The 22,396-nt window shown below is 36.9% G+C and overlaps 1 protein-coding gene and 1 long non-coding RNA gene across 3 annotated transcripts in view; one reads left to right on the top strand and one right to left on the bottom strand.

Moving 5' to 3' along the window:
• pvrl2l (PVR cell adhesion molecule related 2 like) overlaps positions 1–22,396 on the top strand; it is a 197,755-nt gene that overhangs the window by 144,075 nt on the left and 31,284 nt on the right. The gene's annotated exons all lie outside the window — the stretch shown is intronic.
• LOC125275674 overlaps positions 12,512–22,396 on the bottom strand; it is a 45,420-nt gene continuing 35,535 nt past the window's right edge. Inside the window, exon 5 of one of the 2 annotated variants that reach the window (XR_007186485.1) lies at positions 12,512–12,962. This is a non-coding gene — a long non-coding RNA (uncharacterized LOC125275674). Of the gene's footprint in view, positions 12,963–15,899; positions 16,223–22,396 lie in introns of those variants that run through there. The other variant, XR_007186486.1, reaches the window with a different exon arrangement.

Genomic DNA, 22,396 nt, shown 5'->3' with positions numbered 1-22,396 from the left:
TTTTTTTTTTTTAAATAGTGAAGACATAATGTTACAAATAATTTTTGTTGCTTTTGATCAATTGAATGTGTCCTTGCTGAATGAAAGTATTAATAATAACACAAAATATCTGACCCCAAACTTTTGAACAGTAGTTTATATGATATAGGTTAATAGAAATGTCTTACTGAAAATGTAAAAAAAGGTTTGTTTGTGTGATAAATTTAGGTGTCAAGTCAGAAGATGGAAACTATCATTAGCTCACTATGAAAACAAGTGTCAATAGAAAGTCCCAACCATTATAGAAAATGTGTGTTATTGGTTAGGTGGCAAAGGGAGGAAGAAATGTGGCAGATGGTAGAAAGAAGCAAGTGAAGGATAAAAAAGAGAGACTATGTGCATCTCTCTCTCTCTCTTTCTCCCAGCAGCTGAGAGCTCCAGATGGAGTATGAATGCAGTGTGTGTGTGTGTGTGTGTGTGTGTGTGTGTGTGTGTGTGTGTGTGTGTGTGTGTGTGTGTGTGTATGTGTGTGTGTGAATGTGTGCTCATGCTTTACCATACATGTACTGTATATGGGGAGGCCAGGTCTAGTTGGCACAGTTTTCACACATTGTGGATCTCTGATGGAACAAATATAGATAACTCATCTAGATGCAAATGAAAGCTTAAGCTCTTAGGCTAAAACACACTCAATGTCCAGACCATTACCCTTGGTTTTAATAATTCATGATTAAAGTTATGTTTGGTGCAAATGATTTGATAAAAAATGCAGTAAAAACATATTGTGAAAATATTGCGATATTGTGAAATATTATTACCATTTCAAATAGCTTTTTTTAAATGTGAATATATTTTAAACTGTAATTTATTCCTGTGATACAAAGCTGAATTTTCAGCAATGATTCAGAAATCATTAATATGCTGATTTGCTGCTCAAGAAACATTTCTTATTATTATCAACTGATAAAAACACTTGTGCTGCTTCATATTTTTGTGAAAACTGTGGTACATTTTTTCAGAATTCTTTGATAAATAGAAAGTTCAAAAGAACAGTATTTATTTGAACTATTTTGAACAGTAGTGTATATGTATCATAAATCATTATGTTTCAATTTGTTGAATTTTAACCATTGTTACAATCTTTTAACACTTTTTAAAACCTTTAATCAAAGAATGAGTATGAAAATTTAATTTACAACATTAATCTTGCTGGAGGGGTTCATTTTTGTTTTTGCAGTGACAAAGGAAGGTTTAATGCATTGATAGAATTAGTGAGTGTGAGTCAAGAGGGTAAATATTCCCTAATTTTCGTATCCAATTATGATCCAGAAATTACCCCGTACCAACCAGTCAACCTCCTGCATGCATACTTATTGCAGAGATGCGCTGTGTGTGTGTATGTGTGTGTGCGCACTGGGATTTGACTGCATTATGCATGTGACATGTTTCGTCCATGTGTGTGAAATGCATTTGATGGGGCTTTACGGCTGTCAGACAGTGTATTCTCTTTGTCGCTCGGTTCTTCTGTGGCAGTGTTTTGCATTAGCATGGTGAAATATGTCGTTCCCTCGAGGCATTCCTTCAGCGTCTAAACAGCTGTGTGTATACATGTTTTAGATGCTATGGAACAGAAGCGCGCCCACCACATACAGAATAAATTCCACTAAATTCCTCTTTAACTGCAGAGTTAGAGGTGGAACTTCAGTTCTGTATGAAAAATTCTTTGAAACAAGAAATTTCCATTGATGAAATAGAATTTCACATTATTCAAATGACACACTTTGTCTGCATTGCCTGCATTCAACAGCCACCCGCTGCACAAATATGCTCGTTGGATCAATTTTATGATTTAATTATTAATCTTGTAACCTTGTTGTATTAAATATGGGTAACAATAGTGCACTGTGAGGTACAAAACTGTAATAGCGTCTTTTCATCATAGCTGTGGCCTGTGGTAAGTGCATGTGCTCCAAATCATTGGCCCTCTTTTCACCTGGTATTAACGTCTGTCGCAGGTGATCTGATCACAAGTTGACAGTGCTAAATACAGGTGTAACCGGAGGTCCAAAACATTTTGTGATCCCATCACTCAAACCACATTCAAAAGTGGTCAGACATGCATGTGACCACGTCGCATTTCTAGTGTAAAAGCTAATGCATTTTGATGCAACAACAACAAGCAGTATGAACACTGAATGGCTTTTGCTGAGGTAAATGCAATAACGTTACTATGTGACATTGTTTACAAGCTGTTCTATTGACATCTTTCCACGGTTGAAGCTGATTGTTTGATTACACGAGATATGCTACATTTCAGTGTGTTGTATCTTTCAACATACCTTTAGATGTTCATTCTGAAACTAGCAGTGAAGCGGAAGAGATGTTCGCATTCACTCGCGCTCCGTGCGTTACGCCACATTAAAAACCATCAAAATGGCATTTATTGTTTGAATTTGATGATATAATCGACATAATTTGAAAGATGACACTTTGTTTATTATCGAAAGTAACAAAACATTATTAATGCTATTATTGGTTAATGCTGGTTAAAAGTGGTTGGGCTACCAGGCATTACGGTGTGCGCCCCCTTCTGGATTGGAGTGTGTATCGCCTATGACTGACTGTATTCGTCGTCTAACTGCATGAACCGAACCGTGTACCATTACAACCCCCCTAGTAGGGCTGGGCGATATATCGCATGCGATTGTCACGCGCATTTCGTCAGTAAAGCCGGTTCCCTGATTGCCGCTAAATCGCCATCACCTGCTTTCAAATGGAGCGGCATTTAATAGACAGAGCCGTAGTTCACTGACAAGCAACGCAATATCGCGTTCATTATCGAAGGCGATTCATCTGCGATAATGAACGCCATATTGCGTGGCTTGTCAGTGAACTACGGCTCTGTCTATTAAATGCCGCTCCATTTGAAAGCAGGTGATGGCGATTTAGCGGTAATCAGGGAACCGGCTTTACTGACAAAATGCGCGTGACAATCTCATGCGATATATCGCCCAGCCCTACCCCCTAGGTCTTACATCTCACACAATCATCAGATTGTGCACATACCTTTGCAGTTCAGTTCATTCAGCTCTTCATTTGCTGTGTATATATATGCATAATTGTGTTGGTTCTGTACTGAATGACTTGGTGTTTGAGTTTGCCGAAAGTGAACTATTCTTTCTCTCTTTGTGACCATCTCCTGACCAGTCCTCGACCAGCCCTGCCACAGTTAATGTTAATGCCACAGTCTCTAATCACCACAGCACACACCTTTGTGTGGTATTTTTAAACCTAATTTTCTCTGATTTTATGCATGCCAACTCAAATTCACTCACGATGACACAATGTACTCCCTGTGCGCAACACCACAAAATTACGCCACCCATTTGTGGTGAAAAATCTCTAAGTAAAAGCACAAATGCTCCTACAAAAGAGCTAAAAAGAAAAAAATTATGTAGGAAAAAAAATTTTTTTTTTTTGTACTTGTAGTGTTTAAGTGCACCGGGAGGGAAAGTGGCTGACAGGTTGTCGGCTTGTTTTTAATGTGGCAGAGTTTTTCCAGAGAGCACTTTGAGGCGGATCTGCATCGATTTTCGCTTCAAGAGTCTAGTGGCGAAGATTGTGTGCCTGAAATACAGGTGGTACCTCAGCAGTGAGGAGCCGTGGGCAAATATACGCGTGTTTGTGTGTGCTTTCGTGTCTGTTAGTGTTGCAACCTGCAAGAGAAAATCAAGAAGAAAGGCTGAGTTTTGTGTCCAATAAAGATGAGATACGTGCACGTTTGTGCGTGCGTGCGTGTGTATGTGAATGTGTTCATTTATTACAGTGCCGTGGGCTCTCGGTATCCATGGTAACCAGATCTGACACGCCTCCAAATCAGACTTAGGTATGTCAGCTTGTGCTAACCCGTCAAGGTGTCAGTGTACAAAAGTGTGAGTGTGTTTTCACCCTTCAAAGCTTTGCTTCTTTAAAACCTCTTCCATTAGAAGCGTCACTTCACAGCTCATGTTTTTTGAAATGCGGGCTGAGGGAAGGAACTTCAGTACAGTAGACTTGGCAGACACAGGGAGAGTAGCCTAGGGGAAAGTTACACAAACACACACAGATACACACCAAGTTGTCGTTCTAGCTGGCGTCCAGTGCCTCACCGTATCACAAACTCAAGGTGACCGTGACCAAATTTACATTAATGAGGCGTCAGCTTGTTTAATATGCTAATAAAAGCAACATCCTGCTGTGACTGGAGTGTATTAGGAGCTATGGATGCGTGTGTTCGTGTGTAGGATCGGTCGTGCATATTCATGGGTGTTTATCACCAATTTCCACAGCCTCCCATGTGTGAATGTATGTGTTTATAATGCTTTTATTAATCTTACAGTCATGCGGAAGCTATTTTTTTGGCTTAGAGTAAAAAATAAAGGTAAATATGAGAAATAAAATGTCAAATATCAAAAAAACACTTGTGACATATAAAGTCACATTTATGAGAGTCTCAATTGTGAGATAAAAAGTTACTCTACCATTCAAAAGTCTGAGGTCAGTAATTCTTTACATTTTTCTGTAAAGAACTCAATACTTTTATTTAGCAAGAATGCATGAAATTGATGAAAAGTGACAGTAAAGACATTTATAATGTTACAAAAGATTTCTATTTCAAATAAATGCTGTTCTTTTGATCTTTCTATTTATCAAAGAATCCTGAAAAAAAAGTATCACAGGTTCAAATATATATATATATATATATATATATATATATATATATATATATATATATATATATATATATATATATATATATATATACTGTGTACAGAATTATTAGGCAAGTTGATTTTCTGATCATATTTTTTTTTTCCAAGCACATTTTACCAATTCCAATCCACATCAATCTTAATAACTACTATTAATATTGTTTTTAATCATTTATAAGTGATATATAATTGTTCATGAAAAATGCCTTATATTCAGGTGTGCAGAATTATTAGGCAGGTTTTCTTTTACAGGCAAAATGAGCCAAAAAAGAGATTTAACTCAGACTGAAAAGTCAAAAATCATTAAATACTCATGAGAAGGACGCAATACTAATGCAATACTAGAAATTGCAAAGTTAAAGCATGACCAAGGGACAGTAAAATGCTCATTGGGTCAGCGGGGTCAGACAAAAACAGGTGGAAAAGAAAAGACACATGTTAACTGCAAAATAATTAAGAATTAAGTGTGAAACCATCAGGAACCCTTTAGTCTCCAGCGCCACCATTTTCCAGAACTGCAACCTACCTGGAGTCTCCAGAAGTGCAAGGTCTCAGGATCTCAGAGACTTAGGTTAGCTAAAGAATCCTAAAAAATGACCCGCACTTGATAAGAATCACAAGCTGAAGTGTTATAAAATACATGAAGACTGGGTTTTTATAGGCCTTATAAACAGACAGCTTGAGAGTGACTCCTGAAGGACCAGCACCACATCCTCTTGTACCACTGTTTGAAGAATTTATCTTCCAGAATCTGGCAGTAAGTTTTGGAAGATCATTTTTAGTCCATCTCTGCAAGACAGACATTTCAGGATAAGAGATGGACTAAAAGTGAACTCAAACACCTTACTGCCAGATTCTGGATACATTCTTCAAACAGTGGTACAAGAGGATGTGGTGCTGGTCCTTCAGGAGTCACTCTCAAGCTGTCTGTTTATAAGGCCTATAAAAACCCAGTCTTCATGTATTTTATAACACTTCAGCTTGTGATTCTTATTAAGTGCGGGTCATTTTTTAGGATTCTTTAGCTAACCTAAGTCTCTGAGATCCTAACACCTTGCACTTCTGGAGACTCCAGGTAGGTTGCAGTTCTGGAAAATGGTGGCGCTGGAGACTAAAGGGTTCCTGATGGTTTCACACTTAATTCTTCACCTTAATTCTTAATTATTTTGTAGTTAACATGTGTCTTTTCTTTTCCACCTGTTTTTGTCTGACCCCGCTGACCCAATGAGCATTTTGCTGTCCCTTGGTCATGCTTTAACTTTGCAATTTCTAATATTGCATTAGTATTGCATCCTTCTCATGAGTATTTAATAATTTTTGACTTTTCAGTCTGAGTTAAATCTCTTTTTTGGCTCATTTTGCCTGTAAAAGAAAACCTGCCTAATAATTCTGCACACCTAAATATAAGGCATTTTTCATTTCCAGCCTTCATGAACAATTATATATCACTTATAAATGATTAAAAACAATATTAATAGTAGTTATTAAGATTGATGTGGATTGGAATTGGTAAAATGTGCTTGGGAAAAAAATATGATCAGAAAATCAACTTGCCTAATAATTCTGCACACACTGTGTATATATATATATATATAACTGTTTTTAATATTGATAATAAAAATAAATGTTTCTTGAGCAGCAAATCATCATATTAGAATGATTTCTGAAGGATCATGTGACACTGAAGACTGGAGTAATGATGTTGAAAATTCAGCTTTGCATAATTTATTTAAAATTGTAATAATTTTTTACAATATAATTTATTTACAATATTTTTTTTTTTTTTTTTGACCAAATAAATGCAGCGGTAGTGTATGGGTCATTGACAAATAAGGTTTTTAAAAGTGTTATTAAAGTGTTAACAATGAGATTATGTTGATTTTATAATCAGTTGGCACTGCTTTTTCTTTTTTCTTTTTTTTTTTTTTTACAAGAAGGACAAAATTTGTCACCAAAAAAGTCATTCGGTTAAACCAAAATTTCGGTTTTACCAAATGACACTTTTGGTTATATCAAATACCGAACAATGCTAACATGCTGATATCTAGCTAGCTGGCAAAAGGACATTCAAACATTTTTCAAACAAGTTTTTTTTGTATATATTACAACATTTTCCATGTTTTATAGCGGTTGTACCGAATGACCTGATGTTTCGGGACATGCGTATGAGCAAGTGAAAACATGAATTTTTCAAATAGTTAAAAGAAAGTTAGTTACTTTGCTTCACAACCATGTGGTTTGCAGGTGTCTGAATGATGTCACATCCTGTCACATGATATTGACCTTATGACTTGATCCAAAATGGTCCCTTTATATTGGTTACTCTGAATGACATCAATGAATTAATTTTTCCAGACATTTTCTCATAACAAAGCAACAACTTCTACACATAATTTTAATACCATTTTGCACTGTGTTGATATATGATGTTAAAAAATCATGCCAGAATAAAAAATATATATACATTTATTTCATTTTTAGATATTTTAATCACAAATGAAATGGCTGTATTGGCCTTTGGATGGTTAAACCGAATGACCTTTTGACACTTCAAAATCTTTAAAAAACCTTTTGGATTAAATAAAAGAGATCCTTACATACTTTGGATTTCATATCTTTGTTTTTTTATTATTATTTTTAAGGCCTTTGGACAAAAAATGACCCGTCAAGTCATTGACCCATATATAAAGTAACAATTGTGAAGAAAAAGGCACAACTTCTTGTGAGAAACTGGCTTTTCTTATTGCAATCAGTGCTATTACCTATCACTTAATTACTTTATTTATTTATTTGCACATGCTTCCATAACTATCATACTTAAGTTTAAGGAAACTTGCATTGCAAGGTATCTGTAAAAAGTGCGTCATCTGAAAAGCATTGCTTTCTTTTTTTTAAAGCACTTTTTTTAAGTGTACAAAGTTCTGTCAACTAAACATTACAAACATTATGAACCCGAATCTCCAAAACTGCAAAACAGCAAAATGTTGTTCTAACATCCGACAGATAATGTTTTACCAACACAATGACACTCTAAACAGTAAAATCTTCCAGATGAAAACACACAAATAGGCATCTCTGTGAAGTGTCAGTGAGATGGTGACTACTTCATCATGTCCAAAACTCCGGTTAGTGTTTGCAGAGGCTGTAGATGCACTTGGATGCCTGACTGCACATAAAATATATAATTAGCTTCTATTAATATCAATGTGCTGTTTATGACTCCGTGCAGCAGCCAGCTCCTTTTAACTTTGTTGCAAACAAAAAGGCAGTGGCTCTTCAAACACTGAGAGAGAAACACTTCTAAATTTCTAGTGCCATTTAGTAGAGAAGACTCTCCAGATAGCTTTTAGACCACTGAACATCAAAGAAGACAATTAAGAGATTATGCCCCTCTTCCTCCTTTTCTTTTAAATGTATCTAGGAACGGTCCTGGGGGTGTTAGCGTTTGGCTAAAATGAGACACTAGCTTGAAAATCATCTTGCGTTATGATCACAAACCTCAATCTCTTAATGTACTCTGATCAGCGGTTAATGGGCCTTGAATGTTTACTCTCAGGAGCAGTAAGGTTGGTGTTCTGCGTCCATCATCTCCACATAATGTACGTTATATTAGCGGCTAATGATGCTAATAGGGCCGCTAGCGCTAGATGGAGTGCTGAGTGGGATGTCCATTTGTGATGCTGTCCATTCTGAGTGAGAGTGTTTTGTACTCTGAATGTGTTTGTGTGAGAGCGAGCGAGTAAGTGGGAAAGTGTGGTGTGAGGCTGGTTTTTATGTAGCGGCTGGTTAGCCTCTTTTTTCTGGCAACTGCTTTGAGTGCATTCAGTCCTGGCCTCAACCAGGGGTGGTCAGCTTAAAGCTTTTTTGATAAATTATAGATCAGTATGTGACTGATTTAGGACTTTTGACAAATTAGGTGTTTCCTACTACCTGTATCAGCTCTGAGTTACTCCCATTACTAACAGGCGCTGGTTTTGAAATAATGGGTGTGATATTTAGGTTTCCACATTTTGTACATGAAGTGTATATTGACATTATACCGACTATCAGGATAGTTATTTTTATAAGTTCATTTTATCGAATTTACCAACATGCATTGCAGCCAGGATTGTGTGCCATTCAAACTGAATTGAGAAAGCCTTTTGAATTCAATTTCCACTCCAGAATTTCAACTAAATATGAATTTAGGTAGCAAACAAACTAATTTCAAATCAGTTTTTGATGTAGGTAGAATTAATTTTAATTGGAGAAATTAATATAACTGTACTATTTAATACTTAAAACACCTTACAGTTTTGGATGGATGGATGGTAGTGATGTTAAAAGGATAGTTCAACCAATTAATGAAAATTATCTGATGATTTACTTACCCTGGAGCCATTAGGTGTATATGACTATCTTCTTTCAGAAGATAGGAGTCCTATTATAAGAGGGTTTATAAAGTCCTTCTGAAGAGAAGCGATGGGTTTTGTAAGAAAAATATCCATATTTAAAACTTTAACTATAATAACTAGCTTCCGGCAGATGGCCATACGCATTGATTTGCGGCGGAAGAGTAACCTCTTAGCTGACGCATGGCGCAACGATGAAGCTCAGAGGAAAGAGCAAAACAAAACACCGGTCACGAATTAGAAGTCTAAAATTTTTAAAGAGAAATGTTGGAGGATTTTGATATAAGAGGCGTCTAAACTTACGATACTCCTACATCCTGCATCATACATCGCGTCAGGGGGTTACTCTCGTGGCGCAAGTCAACTTGCGAAGTATGCATAAAGTTGTCTGCCAGACGTTAGTTATTTTAGTTTATAAAGTTTTAAAGGGGACCTATTATGCCTTACAAGATGTAAAATTAGTCTCTGATGTTCCCAGAGTGTGTATGTGAAGTTTTAGCTCAAAATACCCCACAGATAATTTTTTAATAGCATGTTAAAATTGCTACTTTTAGTGGTTGAGCCGTTTTAGTGCGGTCCCTTTAAATGCAAATGAGCTGCCTAAGAGGGCGGAGCTTCATGAGCTGATTCTCCGGTTACAGGAATCAGTCGGGACGTGCTATAATGTCAGAAACTAGGAATATGTGCTGCATGGAGATAGAACAGGTATAGTTTAGTTAAATTACGGTTCTAACTTATATTGCCTTGTTTTTAATCTGCTATATTAGTACAGAATGATGGCCAAAACTTTACAGATGAGTTTTATGACGTTTATTCTACTTCACACAAAAGATGAAGCGTCTGTTTTCACTCTAGAAAATTACTGTAAGAGCTTAATAAAACACTGCAAGTGTGCATTAAAATATTATCCATAAACTCTCTCTCTTTCCCTTGTATTATCACCAACACACATAGCGAATTACACAGAAACACTCGTTACAACTACCAGTAAACTTTCCGGTGGTGCTTAATAAACTTTATACCCGTAAATAAGCTCAGATGAACTGTAATAAAGTGCCCTTACCTTCATTACTGCCGTATTTAGTGTCACTCTTGAGACTGTAAGATTGATCACGAACAGTTTTAACTTGTATATCCTCCTTGAGTAACACATTTTTAGCACAGTCTCTGTTTTATATTGTCCCTTTGTATTGATATACCTTCACAAAGCAGTCCGGTGTGAAATGATTCACGCAGACATACACGAATTTCGGCAGAACTGTGGGAGCATTTTCCAGGAAAACCAAGTTAATCCACCTCGTCTTCAGCAGCTCAGATTTAGGTTGTACATGAAGAGAGTTATGTGGATTAATCCATCCAGCTACAGAACACCTAAAACACTTGGGAGACGTTCTCGTCAGCGCTGTAAACAACGGCTCAGGGCGGGTTTATGTTCAAACTTCAGTGTCAGTCAACGCTGTGGGCGGAGCCTGTGGCTTTTGTGATGTCACACTGCCAAAGATCTGGAAACGGCTTGTTTTGAGACACTGCTTATGATTTATGGGGATTTAAAAAAAAGGAGTGGGTGGATTTTTATCACTATAGGGTGGTTGTGTACACACATTTATGTCCAAACACCCGGCAAAAGTGAATTTTGCATAATAGGTCCCCTTTAAATATGGATATTTTTCTTTAAAAAAAACATAGTTTTGCTTCAGAAGGCCTTTATTAACCCCCTGGAGCCACATGGATTACTTTTATTATGGATGGATGCACTTATTTGGGTACACCATTCAATACCATTATAAAGCTTGGAAGAGCCAGGATATTTTTAAATATAAATCCGATTGTGTTCGTCTGAAAGAAGATAGTCATGTACACCTAGGATGGCTTGAGGGTGAGTAATTGGGATAATTTTCATTTTTGGATGAACTATCCCTTTAAGAACTTTTCATTTTATATTTGCTGATGAGTGAATTTGATTAAATTCAAATTGGCAATTATTATTGTATCATGTTGGTTTTCAATTTTTATTTTATGAACAATTTCTTTTTATACAATGTACCATCAAAAAACCCACACTGGTCGACTATTTTTAATCATATTTATGGAACAAATGCAGGCTGATGAGTTGAATTTCACCAGAAATCATTAATAGAAACTGGTGAAAGCAGGTCTAGCGATGTCTCTTGTGCCATTATTTGAGTTTTTCCACAGCAGTCTGTAATTGTAGTATCATTGATTTCAAATTTACCCATTCCTTGTATGTCACACAAAATGAAACAAAAGGTTATTTTATGTCACTCAGACTATTTCTGTCTACATAGGCAGTTATGGGCACAAATAAGCTGCATTTATAGCTTAATAGTCAGTACTTTCTCTGTGAAACTAGGGGACCTGGTTGAGCTGCTTAACCACTGGTTGACCAACCTGGCACAGCCTATTTTTTTTCCCGAGCATTCACATTTCTAAAATACCCACCTTCCATAAGATTCACACTTGCTGTTTGAACTCTGAAGTAAAAAAAAAAAAAAAAGAAGTTAACCATTATCTCAGACCATTTCCCAGCATAACGTGCAGTATTATTAGCAGCTTGTTTGACAACTTTGGCTTATTGCTCATCATTTCCACTTTTTAGCTTCGATAATTCACACCGGCAGTGTCTTTTGCCAGCACAGAAAATCAGTGCAACTTCAGTAGAAGCGGAGCTTTTCACAAACGTATTTGAAGATATTCACTGCCACGTTACACCCTCAGACCGCATTCAAACGCACGTACACAAACTTTTTAAAGCTCATCTTTTATTTCGCCTTAAACCCTTCAGCCTTGAACCGCTAGAGGTCAGTTTAGCCTGACTTCTCGCTTCTGTATGAGAATGATCAGAATGGGTTTTGTTAAGACCTTAATATTAACTTGAGATAAAAATTCAATTCTCTCTCATAAAGAGCAAGGCCATCTTCGCGCTCGGGCTTCATTGTGCTCTCGCGCTCCGTATCTTCTTTCACATCGGGAAGGGAACACACATTTTCTGATTGGTTTGGATCCCGACTCCTAAAATCATTCGTGAGCCTCCCAACACATTCCCTAAACACATGTTTTCTCACAATAGGAAAGAAACAGTCTTTTCAGAATCTACCATATGGTGGATTTTCTTATAGTCACGGAATGGTGTCGGAGATTGAATAAAATGAATATTAATGAAACACTTTTTTCTCTCTCTGTTATTGAGTTAGCTTACAACAAGAAAGAAAATATGTAAGAAAACAGTCGGCTTGCATCCAGGGAGCCTTTGATCTCGGTAAGGGTGAGGAGAAATATGTGCAGAGCGATAAAGATGAGGTTTTTCTCTCCATCTTTCCACTGTTATTATTTATTTCTCTCTTTCTTGATGCTTTCTGACTTGAAGCCTTGTGGGAACTCCCCTAGATAAGATAAGATGATAAGGCCAAATGAGTGAAGTATGTTGCCCGTGCCATTGCCATCGGGCTCTGCATTAAAGTGAGATGTGTGTGTGTGTGGAGTGGTCGTGTCCCTGTGCGCCCGATTCTCTGCATCGCCCGTGGCTCTACCACTGTACGCTGCAACGCTGGACTGCATACACCAGCCCGTAATAGAGGTTAAGTGTGCTTCAGGCTTTCCCAAATGTCCCTCCATTCTGTTTCTCTGTCGCTCTTTCTGTATTGTTGTACTAAGAAGGAAGAAAAGAGCTGAAAAGTCATAGTTGAGTGCTGTTTGCTGATGGATTGATGTGTGTGTGTTTGGAGAGAGCTGGTCGGTGGTTTTTGAAAGCATTTCTTGGTTCAGTGGAGTTGGAGCTGACCTCTTGTCAACCTCTGACCCAGCAACAAAACAAGGTCTTGTCCTTCCAGAACAAAAAGAGATGAAAAGATAAACATATTGATGAGTAGTGACAGAGCAGAACAAAGAGAAATGCAAGATAAGAAAAAGAATTTTAACATACAAAAATTACACACTTCAGCATCGAACTAAAATGGTTTTAAACCTGATGCCTTAAGAGAACAATTTCAATGTTTTAAAGCAGCATGTAATCAAAACTGACACTTTTCCCATCTTTTTGTGCATGATTTTCATTGCAGATTATTCTGAAGAAGAAAATGTTTCTTTGTAATCGTTCTCCTAAATGTAATATCATGTTGCCTTCTGGAAATGACTTTCCTTTTTGGCTGAGGTCAATAAGCCTTAATGTAAACCAATAGCTAATTGGCTATATTGCCATTGTTGTAGGTATCTATTGACTAACATCTTGCCAGTAACAGATTGGAAAAAGATGCGTGACATGGAGAAGGGTGAATGTGAATGTCCTGACAAAAAAAAAAACCTCCTCAAATGTGTGTGATTGTGTGGTGTTTCAGGTTGGCGAGTAGTTTTCCACAATCCACTACAGACACATTCAGCTCTGACTCCTTTCACTTTTCATGATGCAATCAATTCCTGAATCAATTTTTTTCTTCTGAATATTTCATGTGGAAATATGACACGTCATGATTGTAAAATGGGTTGCGAATGCCATTTTGACTTTAAAGATGCACTAAAATTGAATCTCTAGTTCTTCATTTTGTTTTCCATCTATGTACTGGTGCTTCCCTACAGCAGGGTTATGTCTATGTGTTCTCTAGGGGCTAATTAAACAGGCTTTATTTGTTAAACTATAAAACTAAAATTGCTACCTTTTTAACTTTTTAAAATAAATTAAAATATTAAAGTCATCATGAAATGGCAATTCCGATAGTCTTTTCTTCCCTATTGTGATGTTTATTCAAGTGAAATGGCTTCGCAAACAAGAAAAAATGTAGGGTGGGACTTGATTTTGACCATGGGGAATTTATTGGATAGTTGTGGTTTGCTATTGGTGGATTTAATGTGAGTGACAGGTTGTCCACCCTGCCTTCACACCAGTAAACAAGTCATCAGAGAAGAGATGTCTTTGTAAATACTGCAATATTGCATTAAAATATAAGAACTGACACTTCGCAAAGATCCACCCCCCCTTAGTTACTGTTGCTATGTCCGACAAGCCATGGCGCTCTCAAGCCACACGCAGTGAAAAATGCATTGCGAAGCAAAGAGGACACTGACAACACGTTGACAGATAAGACAGAGCAGGTTACTTGTGATATTAAACAAAGGCCCAGCTTTCAAATAGTTTTTTTTTTAATAGAAATTCAAACAATAAAAAACATTTTGTAGCTCTTTAATGTGTCGTGACAGATTGCTGTACCGCCTCAGCTCAAGAGGGTCGTGAACCGATCATCTCTTCCTACTAGTTAATTTATAGCATCAAATAAACATGAATGAACATGAGAAGGAATGTAGTTTAAAACGTGGCAAGACATATGTACACACAGTTTTTCAAGTTCAAGTCCACTGAGGTTAATCTTCTAACTCCTGACTGCTTTGTCGGACAAAATGGTGGATTTGGCGTTCTGATTGGTTAGATCGCTTATCAATCAAACCTCTGGCGAAGGGTCAATTGTGATTTCATCCTGACATTTAATTAATTGCCTATAATATAAGTTTATATATTAATAAATTAAAATTACATATATAATTTCATAAAATGTAATATATGAAATATATTTTCTATGTATGTATGTATGTATATATATATATATATATATATATATATATATATATATATATATATATATATATATATATATATATATATGATTAAAATATTTACTATTATTAAAGTAAAATGATTTAATAAAAATTTAAATGCATATGTTTGTTTTTATTTTCTCTTCAGATTTCTCTGACATCAAAACACATTTTTGTCATGACAACTCTAGGAGTGTTTGGCATGGTAATGTATATGACAATGCTGATATGTTTAGTCTTGGCAGAATAGATCTGCTACGCTGCTGCTGTTGTTGGTTATTGCTGCTTCTGCAGAGCAAGTACAGGACTTTTTACTGCCAATACATGCACAACACGCTGCTGTGAGCAAGTAAGACATGATGCTGCTGTGCAAAATAGCATACATGAATTACGGTTTCTGAAAGCGTGCTGCACTGCTACAGCAAATGCTGACCAAGTTTTTGAAGGTTGAGCAGCAAGCTCATTGGCTATGGCAGGAACCAATCAGCTGTGCCCTATAGAGAATGATGTGATTATAAGCAGATTGAGTTAAGGACCTATCAGCCTGTGCCATCTAGGGCCCTATCATACATCAGGCGAAAAGCGGCGGCAGGCGCGACGCAAGTGTTTTTTGCTAGTTTCAGCCCGACACAGTTTTCATTTTCACATCCTGCGCCACGTTGTTTAAATAGCAAATGCATTTGCGCCCATTTGTGGGCGTGCTGGTCTGAAAATGAGGTGTTTTCAGGTGCATTGTTGGCGTGTTGCTATTTTGAGGCATAATAATAATAAAAATGCTTTGGTGGAATCCGGCTTGTCCTGTAGATGGTCTGCTCACGCTTTAACCTCGTGCACGAGCAGATCCTTTTACTCACTAGAGATGCGTTTAGTTTACATGGTGGAATTTGCAAACAACGAATCCGCCATGGCGTGAGTGCAACTGGCTTTTATGATGACACTCTAATTGGTTTATTGCACAAAACACACACATTACTCATTAAGAGAATAAGGACAACCCTTTTAGACCATGCACCGTGCGCGCCGACCATTTTTCCCGTCCTTAAACTAGCAAAAGTGGATTCGGACATGCCCTAAGTGCACTTGCACCGTGTGCTTCAGACCATGTGCTTAGATCGTTTAAAATAGGGCCCCTAGAGTTTCATGACAGAATTTTGTATTGGGCAGTAATAATGCTTTATCCAAGTGTTTTACCACAGAGCACACTAGCACATTTCAGAAACGAGACTGTTATAGCAATGGTGTTTCTGTCAGAGGTCCATTTGACCCAGCAAAAACATACTATAGAGCAATACAACAGAAACAACTGGCAGGAACGTGCTACTGCTATGTATAGCTTATCGTAATGCACTCAACAGAATGATTCTTGAAAAGAGAAACATGGAAAACCCTTTATTTTTCGAGATTTTGTGGATGGAGAGAGAACAAGGAAGAGACAGGCAACCATTTTGTTTAGTGTTCACTAGGAGTGGGGTGGCTGTGGCTTCGTTGCAAATCCAGATTCTGAAAGCAGATGAATTTATTATGTGCAGCTGAGCTCCACAGAGAGAGAGAAAGAGAGAGCAAGAAAATGAGAGGGGAATAGAAAAAGATTGAAAAACATGGCACAGCCTGTGCTGTGGGAGTTTAAGCACATTAAAACAATCAAGCTATGCCATTTGTTTTGGTGCACCATTGCACCGTGTGCATGTTTGGCTCAGAGAGGGCTTGACGGGTGGCAGCGCCGCTTTTGTTACTATATCTGAGATGACAAGTCCAAAAGAATAGGTTGAACAGAAAGAGAAATGGCACAGGGGTGAGTGGGGAGAGATATTAAAGAACCATGAAATCAAATTCAGAGTTTTGTGGCTTTCAGTCCTTGTGCATTAGCTTTGTGTTCATCTGAATGCTCGTAAAAGTTGACTGAATTAATTTTGCTGGATTTTATAGATATTATATATTTATATACACATTTTAGGTAATGTATTCTGACTACTTTTAGATTACTTTGGACCTAACTTGTTCATCATATTGCTTTGAATGGGACAGTCTTTTACCATAATTTATATAAAAATACAAAGAGAAAGAAAATATATTCAATTTTTGTTATCCACAACATTAAACATTACATTACGTCAGGGTTTCCCATACTGCAGAAGGGATAGTGAGTTCTTGAAAAGTTAATCATTCATTAAATCATAAAAATGCCAAATGAAATTAAATTAAATAAAAACAAATCAGCAAATGCTAAAAAGATAAAATACTTCATTTGTTTACCTGCATGTCACGTGACCATTAACCGAAATTAAAGAAGCAACAAGATGAAAAAAAAAAAAAATGCCTGAGAAGCTATTTCATGTGGCCATAGATAAAACAAAATCCCCAACACTCTACAGTAGAGGTGCATTGGATGAGTGTATAGAAAATTGCAAATGAAAAACAAGATGTGGTAAGAAGGGCGGAACTGAGCACCTCATGAATAGTTGAGAGTACAGAAAACAGTGATTTCACACAAACCGTTGACCCCCGGGTATGTTCTTGACTTCTGAATTCCAGTGGTTAAGAATAAAATAGCATAGTGATCCAGAAAGTGTACAGATATTGAGATGGGTTCTACATAATACACTACAATAAACTCAAGAGGTATTCAAAGAGAGTACAGGGTCAAAATAACCCATCACGTATGATAAAATATACCGAGCGTATCCAGTGCGTGATGTACATTACAGGGCAGCACATGTTGAGGATTTCAAGGATATTGCGGCACGAAGGCCGGATATACATGTCTCTTAGAGAATGAGTGATGGAGAGGAATGAAGAGAAATGGAGAGGAGTGGGAGACCCTGCTGTGCTGCTCTGACACTCACAGGGAAAGAGAGTGAAACAAAGACTGACAGAGAGCAGATTGTTCTCCTACAGAGAGAGAGAGAGACTCGACACAGCATAGAAAGGAGTCATAATTGGTGAGCTGGGTGATATAGTGAAAAATATATATATATTTATATGTAATATTTGTCATCCTTTTTACAATTTTTCTGCATGTTACATAATTACGCCAGTAGGTGGAGACAAATGACTCTCTTTATTAGAGAGTCTCTGAATCATTCATTGAAAAAAATAAAAACATAATTACCATCATTCAAGGTCCAGAAAACTAGTAAAGTCATTGTGACTACAGTGTCTCAACCTTAATGTTATGAAGCGACGAGAATACTTTTTGTGCACAAAAACGAAACAAAAATAATAAATTTATTTAACAATTTCTTCTCTACCCTGTCAGACTCTTACACAGTTGACACAGTGAACGCAGTTCAACGCTTCCGTGTTTACGTCCAAATATAAAACAGCTGATATTTGGTTATACGATATATCACGATAATGAATATGCACAATATTGTTATCGTGGGCACTTCAAAATACTGTGAATAATTATTTATTAGGAATTATTCAAATTTTTATAATACATTTTAAGAATACTTTCCCCATCTATCGTAAAAAATGCATAACACCTCTGTATGCTGCGTCAAAGATGTAAACAAGTCCAACGTGCCTGAGAAGCACATGGCGGAACGAGTGAAGAACACACGCTGAATGAAAGTGCACATTCACTTTCTGACAGCAGAAGGTGCTGACAGAAATGCAGCGGTTACCCCTGAAAACCCCGTAAACAAGGCAGCTGTGCTACTAAAGTATTTAAAATGCTTCAAACAGCATTTCAGTTATTTGTATTCGCAATGTTGTTCATCACAGCACCAAATACTTAACTTAATAGGCTATTTATTTTCAAACTTATATTTTTCTTTTAATACATTTTTAAGGTTTGAAAATAAATAGCCTACTAATGTTACACAATGAGAACTTATTGTAATGTGTTACCTGTTGTTAATTGAAACATTTTACTTTATCATTTTTGTGTATTGCATTATTGTATTTAAATGTTCAGAGTTCTTTTTGTTGTAAGAAAAAGTTCTTAAACCTGTTATAATATGACAACACTTTTTTTGCAACTTATTATATCAATATTATATCAATATCGTGATAATACCGTATAACGTGCATCTCCACCCCGTCTCCCCCCGAAATCACCATATATGGAGCTTATGACGCCTGGTTTTACTATGCATAACCTCATCTGCATATCATTTCCATGCACGTTCCCATCCACGTGACACCATGGTTAACATTTGTGCCATACACATTACATTGCTAAATATCATCCAATATTCTTATGTTTTAGAATAAATATATCAAAATCTGCATAAAAACAAAATTGTATTAAATACTTAAGATAAAGATTTTAGAATATAGTTGATTCATTCATTTCCACTGGTCAAATAGTATTTTAACTGTTTTAAACAATTCGAATCAAATTTATGCAGTTTTGCTGATATGGTGAACATATCTTTTAGTAAGTTTATAGGCTATATTTTTTTAGTGGAAACGGATATGCCTACTTATTTATTGCAGTGTAAATACAATTGTCTTTCTCGGCGCTTCACTGAAGTATTTTAAAAAGGAAACGTGCAAATCTTACCGTTTTCCTCAAATTTATATCCTTCATATACAGTGGTAATTGTTTGAAGATCCTTCACACGACATCAACACCTCCTGCAGCTGCGGTTTAGTAAGCTATTATCATTGGAATCAACGGACCGTTCGACCACCGAATCCAGCAGTGTATTCCATAATATCGAAGTTAAGCGTGCATCGATCGTCGTTCTCGCTAAAATATTTTGTATAACATCTGCAGTGTAGTTTAAAGAGGAATTATTATGCTCCTTGCGCTGCTCGCTGTCATTAAAGCAGCGTGTCACAGGAAAAGTGATCGAAAGTAGCACATCTACTATGTAAATTCATATCACGTTTGATTAACTTCTCCGTAACGACTGCGTAATGTAATTTCAGTGCTTATCGCCATTAGTGAAAGTGTAACATTAATGTAAATGTGTATATCAAAATGAAAATGTGAGTTTCCATGCGAGATTAAATCATTCTTTTATTTATTTAAACTGTTATTGTGAACACATGCACTGTATTTATGATTATGACTCATAATTAGGATTTAAAGTGGTTTTCCTTCATCTGCCGTCAGTCCCTCAGCACACCATCGGTGTCGCCAAACTGCTGTCTCCAAAATGTGCGTACGCACGGCTCAAAGTTTGCTTAAAGGTGCGCACATTCTCCCGTCAAGTTTGTTTTTTATAGATCACAACCTTTGCGCGGGAACCGGCGTACGCAAGTTTCCAGCCCTGTTTTGTGCGTACGCACGCTTTATAAATGAGACCCCAGATGAATATCACTGGAAATCGAAGGGTTATGATCAGACAAGAGTTTTAGGACCTGCGTTAAATATTAGAAAAGCTTTCCAGTACTGGAGAGACCTAAAGCGGGAAGGCCTGAAAATGGATGCTGAGGTTGTGTTGTAACATTGGTTTTTGCTATGTTTCACAGAACCGAGATATGCTGTTGTTTTGACAGTTTTGAGTGTCATTGTTTGTCTGGAGCTGGTGTGCTGCTGGCGACTAACAACCAACTCTTGTGTCTTGTACTGTGTTATGTTAATTTTATGTTCTTGTCATCATCTTCACCTGATTTTTCATGAAGTGTGTTTGTTTGGGTTGATTTTAAATATCAAGTGTTTCTCAGAAATCGCTTATTTTTATGTTTTTTAATCATAGGACCCATTTAAACATCCATTGTTGTCAAAAAACTTCATGCAATTTATTTGCACAATTATAACAGTACATAGTAACAAGCAGAAGCAGAACATTTTATTACTTGAAAATGCTCAATTTTATATATCCAGAAAAATGGTGAATGCATCATTTCTCACTCAGCTCAAATTACAAACACATACAGACATCTCACTGTCATTCGCCGTAATCCAGTTCAAATGCGCGTAGCCAGGATGAGAGATTAGTTTAAACTCAGAATGATGTGAAAATCTGGAGACTACACACACAGCACTTGCTCCAGACAGCACTGTACACTCATACTGTCAATATAGAAAACCACCTCGAGGCGCTGAACGTCTTGTTTTGACGGTTACTCAGAACTTGTGATGTTAACATGTGTCTTCTACTCTCAGGGTGGCTGTTGGTTGTATCTAATAAACTCAGTCATTTGTGTTACATGATCCGATGTGATGCTTCAATCGCCAGCCACACTCAAAAACACCAGCACTAGTGTGTGTGTGTGTGTATAGAGACCCGAGCGGTCACAAGGAGAATCGCACCAAGATGTAAACACGGGAGCAATGTTGCCTTCCAGAGAGATGCTTATTAAAGTAGATGTGCAAAATGTGCAAATAAATATGGTTAAGAGCTGAAATAAAACGGGTTATCGATTAAAAACAGTCTAAAAACTAGAACTCTTAGGTACTAAAACAGTGCCAACTCAACTATTGAGGCCAGAGTTTCAGTGCACTCTCACAGTAACCTTGTTCAAATTCACTCAAATCATAATCCGTCTTCCAATCCTCCCTTCTACTAGTGAGTCACATTTTCCCGCTAACTAATTGGAGCATACCATTTTTTTTTTTTTTTTTAAATGAACTCTTGCCTCACCATGATTAATAAATAAATACACAAGATGATTAACGGGTTATTCACCCAAAAATGAAAATTCTGTCATTAATTACTCACCCTTGTGTCGTCCCACATCCATAAGACTTTCGTTTATCTTCGGAACACAAATTAAGATCTTTTTGATGAAGTCTGAGAGGTTTCTGTCTCTACATATAGATCCAACACAACTACCACTCCAAGGTCCAGAAAGGTAGGAAAAACAACATTAAAGTACTCCATGTGACTCCAGTGGCTTAAACTCAATTTTATGAAGCGACGTGAGTGCTTTGTTTGCACAAAATCATAATTTACCACTTTACATTACAAAAATATTGATCTGGAACGCGCGTTCACAAGAGCCTCATGACGCATAAGTGTTGTGTTCAGACTCGCGCGTCAACTCAATGCACATGCGCGAGTGTTCACGAGAGCATCATGATGCATGTTGTTCACGCGAGAGCTGCATTGTTGCGTCAACACGCTTTGGATAATATTATTTTGTAAATATGATTGGTTTTTTTGCACAAAGCAGTCATGTTGCTTCATAAAATTGAGTTTAAGCCACTGGAGTCACATGGAGTACTTTAATGATGTCTTTTTCCTACCTTTCTGGACCCTGGAGTGGTAGTTGCGTTGGATCTCTATGGAGAGACAGAAACCTCTCAGATTTCATCAAGAATATCTTAATTTGTGTTGTGAAGATGAACGAAGATCTTACGGGTGTGGAACGACATGAGGGTGAGTAATTGATGACAGAAATTAAATTTTTGGGTGAACTAACAGTTTAAGAACAAGAGTTAAAACAAGCCAATAAATAAAATAAATAGGATGGATAAAATCAACACCAATGTAGGGGAAAGTTACTTTTAAAAGTAATGCATTACAATATTGTATTATTCCCTAAAAAAGTAACTAATTGCATTACTTAGTTACTTTTTATGTAAAGTAATGCGTTACATTACTTTTGCATTACTTTTACTCATCTGGGCTGGGCTTGCTTGTTTGGTGTGAAAGCTCCTTTCACACCAAAAGTGAAATGAATAAGCCTCAGACTGAAGAAAATGCAAATTCACATCTATACAGTAGAGGGCGCAGCTCAAACAAACCTTTCATCTGTGCTCCCATTCTGGAT

The sequence above is a fragment of the Megalobrama amblycephala genome, linkage group LG9 (assembly GCF_018812025.1).
Source record: "Megalobrama amblycephala isolate DHTTF-2021 linkage group LG9, ASM1881202v1, whole genome shotgun sequence".
Taxonomy (NCBI): domain Eukaryota; kingdom Metazoa; phylum Chordata; class Actinopteri; order Cypriniformes; family Xenocyprididae; genus Megalobrama; species Megalobrama amblycephala.
The sequence above is the reverse complement of the archived record's forward strand: the minus strand, read 5'-3'. Positions and strand labels throughout refer to the sequence as shown.